This window comes from Nuphar pumila, chromosome 4 (assembly GCF_984573655.1).
Source record: "Nuphar pumila chromosome 4, dmNupPumi1.hap1.1, whole genome shotgun sequence".
In the NCBI taxonomy this organism is placed as follows: Eukaryota; Viridiplantae; Streptophyta; class Magnoliopsida; order Nymphaeales; family Nymphaeaceae; genus Nuphar; species Nuphar pumila.
Window position 1 is genome coordinate 81,289,661 of NC_143252.1, and position 12,998 is coordinate 81,302,658.

Sequence of the window (12,998 nt, forward strand, 5' to 3'; positions counted from 1 at the left end):
TAAAAATTTTTATAGTGATTCAATCATGCATATATATGTTCTAAAGTTGTAAAAAAAAATCATAGTGATTCAATCATGCATATATGTGTTCTAAGGCCATCAAAAAAACTTCATAGTGATTCAATCATTCATATATGAGATCAAAGGCTATCAAAAAAATTTCATAACGATTCAGTCCTGCATATATGTGTTCTAAGACTGTTAAAAAAAAATCATAGTGATTCAAGCATGCATATATGTTCTAAGGCTGTCAAAAAAATTTCATAGTGATTAAACCGTGCAGATATGTGTTCTAAGGTAGTCAAAAAAAATTATCCTGATTCAATCATAAATGCATGTGTTCTAATGCACTCAAAAAAATTTTATAGTGATTCAATCACGCACATATGTGATCTAAGGCTGTAAAAAAAAATTATAGTGATTAAATCTTTAATATATGTGTTCTGTAGCTGTCAAAAAAACCTCATAGTTATTCAATCATGCATATATGTGTTCTAAGGCTATCAAAAAAATTTCATAGTGATTCAATCACGCATATATGTGTTCTAATGTTGTCAAAAAAATTACGTAGTGATTTAATCATACATATATCTATTCTAAGTCCATCAAAAAAAATTGTATTCATTCAATCAAGCATATATGTGTTCTAAGGCATTCAAAAAAATCTCATAGTGATTCTATGGTGCATATATGTGTTCTACGGTCATTAAACAAAATCCATAATGATTCAATCATTCATATATGTGTTCTTAGGCTGTCAAAAAAAAATCATAGTGATTCAATCATGCATATAGTTCTTCTAATGCTCTCAAAAAAAAATTATTATGATACAATCTTGCATATTTGTGTTCTAAGGTTGTCAAAAAAAATTCATAGTGATATCACGCATATATGTGTTCTAACGCTGCAAAAAAATTTATAGTGATTCAGACTGATTCAATCATGCATATATGTGTTCTAAGGCTGTCAAAAAAATTTCATAGTGATTTGATGATGCATATATGTTTTCCAAGACTGCAAAAACAAATCTTTGTGATTCAATCATGCATATGTGTTCTAAGGCCATCAAAAAAAATCACAGTGATTAAATCATGCATATATGTGTTCTATGGCTGTGAAAAAATATTAACAGTGATTAAATCATGCTTATATGTGTTCTAACAATGCAAAAAAAAAAATCATAGTGATTCATACAAGCATATATGTGTTCTACGGCTATCAAAAAAAATTCATAGTGATTCAATCATGCATATATGTGTTCCGAGTTTGTTAAAAAAAAATCATAGTGATTCAAACATGCATATATGTGTTCTAAGGCTGTCAAAAAAAATCATAGTGATTCAATATGCAGATATGTGTTCTAAGGTTGCCAAAAAAATTTATATAGATTCAATCATGCAGACATGTGTTCCAAGTTTGTTAAAAAAATTATAGTGTTTCAATCATGCATATATGGCTTTTGATGTTGTTAAAAAAACATTATAGAGATTCAATCATGCATATATATGTTCTAAGGCTGTCAAAAAAAATTTATAGCGATTCAATCATGAATATATGTGTTCTAAGGCTGGCAAAAAAAATTATAGTGATTCAATTATGCATATGTGTGTTCTAAGGCTGTCAAAAACATTTCATAGTGATTCAATCATGCATATATGTGTCCTAAGGTTGTGAAAAAAAAATCATAGTGATTCAATCATGCAGATGTGTTCTAAGGTTGTCAAAAAAAATAGTGATTCAATCATGCATGTATGTGTTCTGATATTGTCAAAAAAAATATATAGAGATTCAATCATGAATATATGTGTTCTAAGGCTGTCAAAAAAAAATCTAGTGATTCAATCATGCAAATATGTGTTCTAAGGGTGGCAAAAAAAATTTAAAGTGATTCAATCATGCATATATGTGTTCTAAGGCAGTCAAAAACATTTCATAGTGATTCAATCATGCATATATGTGTCATAAGGTTGTCAAAAAAAATCATAGTGATTCAATATTGCATATATGTGTTCTACGATTGTCAAAAAAAATTCATAGTGATTCAATAATGCATATATGTGTTCTACGGTCATAAAAAAAAATCATGGTGATTCAATCATGCATATATGTGTTCTAAGGATGTCAAAAAAAAATTATATTAATTCAATCTTCCATATATGTGTTCTAAGACTATTAAAAAAAGTCATAGTGAGTCAATCATGTATATATGTGTTCTAAAGCTGTCAAAAAAAATTTATAGTGATTCAATCATGCATATATATGTTCTAAGGTCGTTAAAGATATTTCATATTGATTCAATCTTGCATATATGTGTTCTAAGGCTGTCAAAAAAATTTAATAGTGATTCAAATATGCATATATGTGTTCTAAGGCTGTCAAAAAAATTCATAGTGATTCCACCATGCATATATATGTTCTATGGCTGTCGAAAAAATTTCACAGTGATTCAATCTTGCATATATGTGTTCTAAGGATGTCAAAAAAAATCATAATGATTCAATCATGCATATATATATTCTAAGGTTGTCAAAAAAAATTCATATTGATTTAAACATGCAAATATTTGTTCTAAGGCTGTCAAAAAAATTTATAGTATTTAATCATGCATATATGCCTTCTAAGGCTGTTAAACAATTTTCATAGTGATTCAATCAAGCATTTATGTGTTCTAAAGCTATTAGAACAATTTTATAGATATTCAATCATGCAGATATGTATTATAAGGCTGCCAAAAAAATTTCATAGTGATCCAATCATGCATATATGTGTTCTAAGGTTGTGAAAAAATTTTCATAGTGATTCAATAAGGCTTATAAGTGTTCTGAGGCAGTGAAAAAAAATTTATAGTGATTCAATCATGCATATATTTGTTCTAAGGTTCTCAAAAAAAATTGATCGTGATTCAATCATGTATATATTTGTTGTAAGGCTGTCAAAAAAATTTCATTGTGATTCAATCAGGAATATATGTGTTTTATGGTTGTTGAAAAAATTTTCTAGGGATTCAATCATGTGTATTTGTGTTCTAAGGCTGTCAAAAAAATCTCATAGTGATTCAATCTTGGATATATGTGTTCTATGGTAGTCAAACAAATTTCATAGTTATTCAATCATTCATATATGTGTTCTAAGGCTTTCAAAAAAAAATCATAATGATTCAATCATGCATATATGTGTTCTAAGGCTGTCAAAAAAAAATCTTGTCATTCAATCATCCATATATGTGTTTGAGGTTGTCAAAAATATTTCACAGTGATTCAATCATGCATATCATGCATATTTGTGTTCTAAAATTGTCAAAAAAAAATTATAGTGATTCAATCATGCACTTATGTGCTCTAACGCTATCAAAAAAATTTGTAGTGATTCATCATGCATATATGTGTTCTAAGGCTGTCAAAAAAAAATCATATTGATTCAATCATGCATATATGTGCTCTAACGCTGTCAAACAAAATCATGCATATACGTGTTCATAGGCTTTCAAAGAAATTATAGTGATTCAATCATGCATATATGTATTCTAAGGCCGACAAAAAAATTTCATAATGATTCAATCTTGCATATATGCATTCTGAGGCTATCAAAAAAAATTCACTGTGATTCAATCATGCACATATGTGTTCTAAGTCTGTCAAAAAAATTCATAGTGATTCAATAATGTATATATGTGTTCTAATGCTGTCAAAACAAAAATTTAGTGACTCAATCATGGATATATGTGTTCTAAGTCTATCAAAAAAATTTCATAGTGATTCAATCATGAATATATATGTTCTAAGGCTGTCAAAAAAATTATAGTCATTCAATCATGGAAATATGGGTTTTAAGGCCGTCAAAAAAAATCATATTGACTAAATCAAACAGACATGTCTTATAATGTTGTCAAAAAAAATTATAGTGATTCAATCATGCATAGATGTGTTCTAAGGCTGTGAAAAAAAATCATAGTGATTCAATCATGCATATATGTGTTCTAATGCTGTCAAAAAAATCTATAGTGATTCAATCATGCATAGATGTGTTCTAAGGCTGTCAAAAAAATTCATATTTATTCAATCATGTATATATGTGTTCTAAGGTTTTCAAAAACATTTCATAGTGATTCAATAATGAGTATATGTGTCCTAAGGTTGTCAAAAAAAATAATAGTGATTAAATAATACATATATGTGTTCTATGATTGTAAAAAAAAAATCATAGTGATTCAATCATGCATATATGTGTTCTAAGGCCGTCAAAAAAAAATCATAGTGATTCAATCATGCATATATATGTTCTAAGGCTGTCAAAAAAAAATCATACTGATTCAATCATGCAGATATGTTTTCTAAGGTTGTCAAAAAATAATTTTATAGGGATTCAATCATGCATATCTATGTTAAAACGCTGTCAAAAAATATTGTAGTGATTCAATCATGCATATATATGTTCACAGGCTTTCAAAAAAATTTGTAGTGATTCAATCATGCGTATATGTGTTTTTAGGCTGTCAAAAAAATTCTCAGTGATTCAATCATCCATATATGTGTTCTAAGGATGATAAAAAAAATTCAAAATGATTCAATCTTGCATATATGTGTTCTAAGGCGTTAAAAAAATTTCATAGTTATTCAATCATGCATATATGTGTTTTAAGGCTATCAAAAAAAAATCATGATGACAAAATTAAACAGACATGTTTTCTTAGGTGGTCAAAAAAAAATTATAGTGATTCAATCAAGCATATATGTGTTCTAATGCTGTCAAAAAAATTTCATAGTGATTTAATCATGCATATATGTGTTTGAATGCGGTCAAAGAAATTTCATAAGGATACAATCATTATATGTGCTATAATGTTGTCGAAAAAAAATTAGAGATTAATCATTCATATATGTGTTCTAAGGCTGGAAAAAAAATCATAGTGATACAATCATGCATATTCGTGTTCTAAGGTTGTCAAAAAAAATGTATAGTGATTCATTCATTCATATATGTTTTTTTTGGCTGTCAAAAAATTTTTATAGTTATTCAATCATGCATATATGTGTCCTAAAGCTGTCAAAAAACTTTTGTAGTGATTTAATCAAGCATATATGGGTTATAAGTCTGTCAAAAACAATTCTTAGTGATTCAGTCATGCATATATGCGGTCAAAGGTTGTCAAAAAGATTTTATAGTGATTCAATCATGCATAAATGTATTCTAATGTTATGAAAAAAAATGTGTAGTGATTTTATCTTGCATATATGTGTTCCAAGGCTGTCAAAAAATATTCAGTGATTCAATCACGCTTATATGTGTTCTAAGGGTAACAAAAAAAAATCATAATGATTCAATCACGCTTATATGTGTTCTGAGGCTAACAAAAAAAATTCACAGTGATTCAATCACGCTTATATGTGTTATAAGGATATCAAAAAAATTTCATAGTGATTCAATCATTTATATATGTGTTCTAAGGCTGTTAAAAAATTTGTAGGGATTCAATCATGCATATATGTGTTCTAAGGCATTAGAAAAAATCTCATAGTGATTCAATCATGGATATATGTGGTCTAAGGCTGTCAAACAAATTTCATAGTGATCAATCATTCATATATCTGTTCTAAGGCTGTCAAAAAAATTTTGTAGTGATTCAGTCATGCATATATGTGTTCTAAGGCTGTCAAAAAAAATACTTAGTGATTCAATCACACATATATGTGTTCTAAGGAGGTCAAAAAAAATTTATAGTGATTCAATCATGCATGTAATTGTTCTAAGGTTGTCAAGAATATTTCATAGTGAAGCAATCATGCATATATATGTGTTCTAAGGCTGTAAAAAAAAATTCATAGTGATTCAATCAGGCATATATATGTTCTATGGCTGTCAAAAAAAGTTCTTAGTGATTCAATCATGTATATATATGTTCTAAGGTTGTCAAAAATATTTTATAGTGAAGCAATCATGCATATATATGTGTTCTATGGCTTTCAAAAAAATTTGATAGTGATTCAGTCATGTATATATGTCTTCTAAGGCTGTCAAAAATATTTCTTAATGATTCAATCTTGCATTTATGTGTTCTAATCATGACAAAAAAAATTGTAATACTTTAATCTTGCATATATGACTTATAAGTCCATCAAAAAAATTCATAGTGATTCAATCATGCATATATGTGTTCTAAGCTAGTCATAAAAAATCGTAGTGATTCAATTATGCAGATATGTGTTCTAAGTTTAACAAAAAAATTTATAGTTATTTAAATATGCATATATGTGTTCTAATGCTATCAAAAAAAATTTGTAGTGATTCATTGAGGAATATATGTGTTCTTACGATATCAAAAAATTTTGTAGTGATTCAATCATGCATATATGTGTTCTAAGGCTATCAAAATTAATGCATAGTGATTCAATCATATATATATGTGTGTTCTAAGGTAGTCAAAAAAAATTCATAACAATTCAATCTTGCATATAAGTGTTCTAAGGCTTTTAAAAAAAATTATAATTATTCAAACTTGCATATATGTGTTCTATGTTTCCCAAAAAAAATTCATAGTGATTCAATCCTGCATATATATGTTCTAAGTTTGTCATGAAAAAATCACAGTGAATCAATCATGCAGATATTTGTGTTCCAAGTTTGGCAAAAAAAAGTATAATTATTTAATCATGCATATATGTGTTCTAATGCTATCAAAAAAATTTGTAGTGACTCAATCATGCATATATGTGTTCTAAGGCTGTCCAAAAACTTTCATACTGATTCAATCATGCATATATGACTTCTAAGGGTATCAAAATATTTTGATAGTGATTTAATCAAGCAAATATGTTTTCTAAGGCTGAACAAATATTTTTATAGTGATTCAATCATGCAGATATATGTTCTAAGGTTTTCAAAAAAAATTAATAGTGATTCAATCATGCATATATGTGTTCTAAGGCTGTCAAAAAAATTTCATAGAGATTCAATCATTCATATATGTGTTTGAATGTTGTGAAAAAAAAGTTATAGTATTACAATCATGCATATATGTGTTCTAAGGCTGTAAAAAAAATCGTAGTGATTCAATCATGCGGATATCTGATCTAAGTTGTTAAAAAAAATAATTGTGATTCAATCATGCATATATATGTTCTAATGCTGTCAAAAAAAATTATAGCGATTGAATCATGCATATATGTGTTCTAAGGCTGTTAAAAAAAATCATAGTGATTCAATCATGCAAACTCATGCTGTAAGGTTGTCAAAAAAAATCATAGTGATTCAATCATTGAAATATGTGTTCTAAGGCTGTCCAAAAAAAATCATGGTGATTCAATCATGCATATATGTGTTCTAAGAATGTCAAAAAAAATTCATGGTAATTCAATCATGCATAAATGTATTCTAAAGCTATCAAAAAAAATTTATAGTGATTCAATCTTGCATATATGTGTTCTAAGGCTTTGATAAAAAATTCATAGGGATTCAATCCTGCAGATATGTGGTCTATGCTTGTCAAAAAAAAATTATAGTGATTGAATCATCCATAAATCAGTTCTAATGTTGTCTAAAAAAATTTATAGTGATTTAGTCTTGTATATTTGTGTTCTAAAGCTACCAAAAAAAATTCATAGTGACTGAATCATGCATATATGGGTTCTAAGGCTGTCCAAAAAAAATCATAGCGATTCAATCATGCAGATATGTGTTCTAAGGTTGTCAAAAAAAAATTATAGTAATTCAATCATGCATATATGTGCTCTAATGCTTTCAAAAATAATTATAGTGACAAAATCATACATATATGTGTTCTAGTGTTGTAAAAAAAAAATCATAGTTATTCAATCATGCATATATGTGTTTTGAGGTTGTCAAAAAATTTTCAAAGTGATTCAATCATGCATATATGTGTTCTAAGACTGTCAAAAAAATTATATAGTGATTCAATTATGCATATATGTATTGTAAGGCTGTCAAAAAAATTTTGTAGTGATTCAATCTTGCATATATGTGTTATAAGGCTGTCAAAAAAAAATCATAGTATTTTAATCATGCATATATGTGTTATGAGGCTGTAAAAAAAATCATAGTGATTCAATCAAGGATAAATGTGTTCTAAGCCTATCATAAAAATTTCATAGTGATTCAATCGGGCATATGTGTGTTCTAAGGCTGTCAAAAAAATTATATAGTGATTCAATCTTTCATATATGTGTTCTAAGGATGTCAAAAAACTATATAGGGATTCAATCATGCTTATCTGTGTTCTAAGGGTATAAAGAAAAATTTAGAGTGATTCAATCATCCATATATCTGTTCTAAGACTTTAAAAAAAAATTGTAGTGATTTTATAATTTATATATGTGTTCTAAGGCTACAAAAAAAATTTGATAGTGATTCAATCACGCATATATGTGTTCTAATGCTGTCAAAAAAAGTTCTTAGGAATTCAATCTTGCATTTATGTGTTCTAAGGCTGCAAAAAAATTATAGTCATTCAATCATGCATATTTGTTCTAAGGCTATCAAAAAAATATTATACGGATTCAATCTTGCAGATATATGTTCTACGGTTGTGAAAATAATTTTATAGTGATTCAATCTTGCATATATGTGTTCTAAGGCTGTCAAAAAAATTAAATAGTGATTCAATCAAGCATATATGTGTTATAAGGCTGTCAAAAAAAATTCATAGAGATTCAATCATGCATATATGTGTTCTAAGGCTGTCAAAAAAATTAAATAGTGATTCAATCAAGCATATATGTGTTATAAGGCTGTCAAAAAACATTCATAGAGATTCAATCATGCATATGTGTTCTTAGGCTGCCAAAAAAATTTAATAGTGATTCTATCATGCATATATGTGTTCTAAGGCTGTCAAAAAAAAAATTCACTGATTCTATCACGCATATATGTGTTCTGAGGTTGTCAAAAAAATTCATGGTGATTCGATCATGCATATATGTGTTGTAAGGCTGTCAAAAATATTTAATAGAGATTCAATCATGCATATATGTGTTATGGCGCTGTCAAAAAATTTTCATAGTGACTCAATCATGCATATATGTGTACTACGATCGTCAACAAAAAACCATAGTAATACAATCATGTATATATCTGTTCCAAGGTTCTCAAACAAAATTCATATTTATTCAATCAGGCATATATGTGTTTTATGGTTGTCAAAAAAAATTCATAATGATTCAATCAATCATATATGTGTTCTAACACTGTCAAAAAAAAATCACAGAGATTCAATCATGCATATATGTGTTCTAAGGCTGTCAAAAATATTTCATAGTGATTCAATCATCTATATATATGTTCTATGGCTATCAAAAATTTTTTTATAGTGATTCAATCATGCATATAATTGTTTTAAGGTTGTCAAGAATATTTCATAGTGAAGCAATCATGCATATATATGTGTTCTAAGGCTGTCAAAAAAAATTCATAGTGATTCAATCAAGCATATATATGTTCTATGGCTGTCAAAAAAAGTTCTTAGTGATTCAATCATGTATATATATGTTCTAAGGTTGTCAAAAATATTTCATACTGAAGCAATCATGCATATATATGTGTAACGCCCCGGATTTCCAAAACAAAGCTAAGTTAAAATTTTCATGAATTTCTTTTTTTTTTTCTTTGCAGCGGAACTTAGAAAAGCTTTTAGCAGCGGAATAAGACGATAATGAGTCGTCGGTTTTAGAAAACTCCGAGCACGTTGCAGGTATGTGGCCAAGCAATTCATTGACCACCAAGGTGTTCCATTTTATCGAAAACTCATGTTTATTACAACACTACTGCTTAGAAAAGCAGTGTAGGTTCAATAAAAGGAAGCAGTACAACTCTGTCTAGAGAAACCCTGGAACTCGATGCCGCCTTGCTCCGCATATCGCCACGCAGGTTCAACACCTGAAATCCCCATAAAACGGGGTCAGAACCACTGATGGTCTGGTAAGCATGCAGTCATACATCCATTCAACTTAAGTACGATAATGACCACTCAGGGTCGCAATGCGCAATAACAACGCTCAAGCCTCCAAGACTTAGCGTATATCGCAAGAGCCTCCTCAGGGCTATGAGTTGAACATCCGCTCGAGTCTTCATGACTTAGAGCAAGCCTTTTCAGGGCTGTGATTTGAATAGCCGCATAAGTCTCCACGACTTAGCCATGACCTCTTCCGGGTCTCAAAGTGATGTCTAGCTCAAGTCTTCATACTTGGCACATCCGTATCCCATGCATCTAAGGACAACTCCTCGAGCTTCGCTTAGTCGTGCGGATACAACACGGGTCTTTGCCTAGTCGGTCCAGTAGTATACCGAACATGACACCTTCACAAAGGTTATGCAGGACTGACTCAACACGTCATCCACTCATACATTCAAAGCATCGTTGTACCTAGAACTAATGCATTGTTTGATAATTAACCGCTCCCGCCTTTGGTACGCAGGTAGAGCTATTGTCCGGGCATCAACGCGACGTTCTGGGGGTTGATTATTCTATGTATTTTAGATACCCCAGAGGCCTGTTGACCCTATCCATAGTAGGGCAGTGTGTTTCAACTGGGAGAATCCTACTAGGCCCATATTCGGATGCATCCTCTACTTGCAGTAGTTGGGTTCAATCCTTAGATCTTAAGGATAACCACGACCCCAAAACCCATGAGTGACTGAGGCCATCGTGGACTCTATCAGGTCCAAAGTAAAATACATGTCACTCAAGGTTGTACCATCACTGTCATTCCACTGTGAGCATAATTCCTGAAGGGGTCTGCCAGTCTTACAATTACTTGGACAGAATCTGCATGCCATTTAGGCAGCCCGTGCTTTCAGCACTACGGGAGTATGTACCCGACCCCATTCAGTCTGCCCCAACACAGTCATTACTGAGGGGGTACCCCTAACACGATTTTCAACCGCGGGGTATGTGCGACCTTAAGTCTTATTCATATGCATGCAGAACACCGCTCTTTGGCACTTCGGCCACCACGGGCATCACACCTCTTTGGGTGGAAACAACACACTCTGGCTCTTCGGCCCTTACGAGTCTGGTTGTGTAACCGTTCTCAATGAGCATGCATATGACTCGATCTAAATAGATCGGCTACTCGGCGTATTTTTACGCAACGAGTCCAAACCTAGCCAAGGCGCAACCTCTACTCCGGCTCAGCGGCCCTTACGAGCAAGGTGCCCTTGCAGGCACAAGGATACGAGCCGATCTGGCATCGTTCCATCAACGGACATCATTATGTCGTTCCATTGGTTCCGGCAGCTCTTCTGCCAACCATTTCGTCAGCACCTCCTCTGCTCTACCGACAGTGGTGTGACGAACCCTTCTACGTTGTAGAGGGCAAACCATGAACTGGGTAGCACTCTGCCATATGTCAGAGTATCCTGCTACGTTCTTTCTGAGCTATTCATAGCTTCTTCAGAAATTTCAGCAGCACTTCCTCTCTTTTACGGAGAAAGCGTGCGTTTCTTTTATCCATTTCAGCGGCATCTCTCCTCTTTGGTAGGAAATCGCCACGCTTAATTCAGGAAATGGATGCGCACCGTTGTGCGTACTTTGCATCCATCAAGGTTGCAGGAACCCTTGGCCATAGCCAGGCCATACGAAATTGACTTAGTCATTACGTAAAGAGCATTTTGCCAAAAACCGAAGCCTTTCCAATAGGGGCTTCATTCGTCAAGCAGAATCTTGAACGAGGAGCGGTCAAGGAATCGCATGGGCGATTTGGAGTTTGATCTCCATTTGAACGCTCATTTATGCGCTATATATGTAGTATAAGCAGAAGCCTGTGCTTTATACAGCGGCGGCGTAAAGAAATGCATATACTATTGTTCAGGGTGTGTAACTGAACGAAATATTCTACATATATAACAAAGCAGAAGCCTTGGCATCGTTCGACGCGACGGCGTAAGTAAATACATTGCAGAAAGCAGGAGCCTTGGCATCATACGACGCGACGGCAAAGGTAAATTACATAGCCTGTGCGATATAAGACGCGTCGGCAGAATCAGCAGATATACACCTAGATCCGCATCCAACGATAGTTACGAGGCGAGCGGGTGAACACCGAAGTGTCCTAAAGGGCTCAACCAAGAACTAAAGCGAGATACCATTTTGAAGAACGCAAATACTGCGTGTTTGAACATAGATATATCCGACGATAGTTACGAGACGAGCGGGTGAACACCGAAGTGTCCAAAAAGGGCTCAATCAAGAACTAAAGCAACATACTACTTCAGAAAGTATATTCTATATACAAACAGTCAAATACTTGAGAGAGATGGATCAACGAAGCGAACTTACTTCAAATCGTGGAAGAAACGGCTCCGGGTTGCTTCTTTGGCTTCGAGCCTTCCTTCGAGAGGTCAGACTAAGTCAGATGAAGCTGACTTAGTTGAGAAAGAGGTAGAGCAGGTCAAGCTACTCAACCTAAGTGGTTTGAACCAAACAGGGTTCGATCCAAGTCAACTGGGTTCAGCAGGTTCGAACTCAGCTCAAGTAGGCTAAGTCTGGGTTCAGAAATCCAAACCAAAAGCTGGACCAAAAAGGACTTTGACTTTGACTTCAAACCCAACTAGGTTCAAGTCAAGTCAACTGGGTTTGAGCTAGGTCAGGTGGGTTCAGACCTAGGTCAGGTGGGTTAGGACCAGGTCAGGCAGGCTCAGACCAGGTCAGGTGGGCTCAGGTGGGCTAGGCTAGGTAGGGGAGGTTTGGAAAAGGAGGAGAGAGAGAGGGGTTGGCAATTTTTAAAGAGAGGGGGGCTCCTTTATTTATAGATTCTGAAACTTGGGCCCCAAGTTTCAGAATCTCCTCTTTACCCCTTGGCTTTTCAGAAATCCCTTCCATGGAAGGTGCTGGAAGGAGCTGGAAGGCTCTGGAAGGTGCTGGAAGGTGCTGGAAGGTGCTGGAATATTCTAGAATCTTCTAGAATATTTTCTGAGAAATATTTCTGTGGGTCCCACCCATATTTCTGTGGGTCCCGCAAGAATTTCGGGTTTTCGGCGATTTTTTTCCG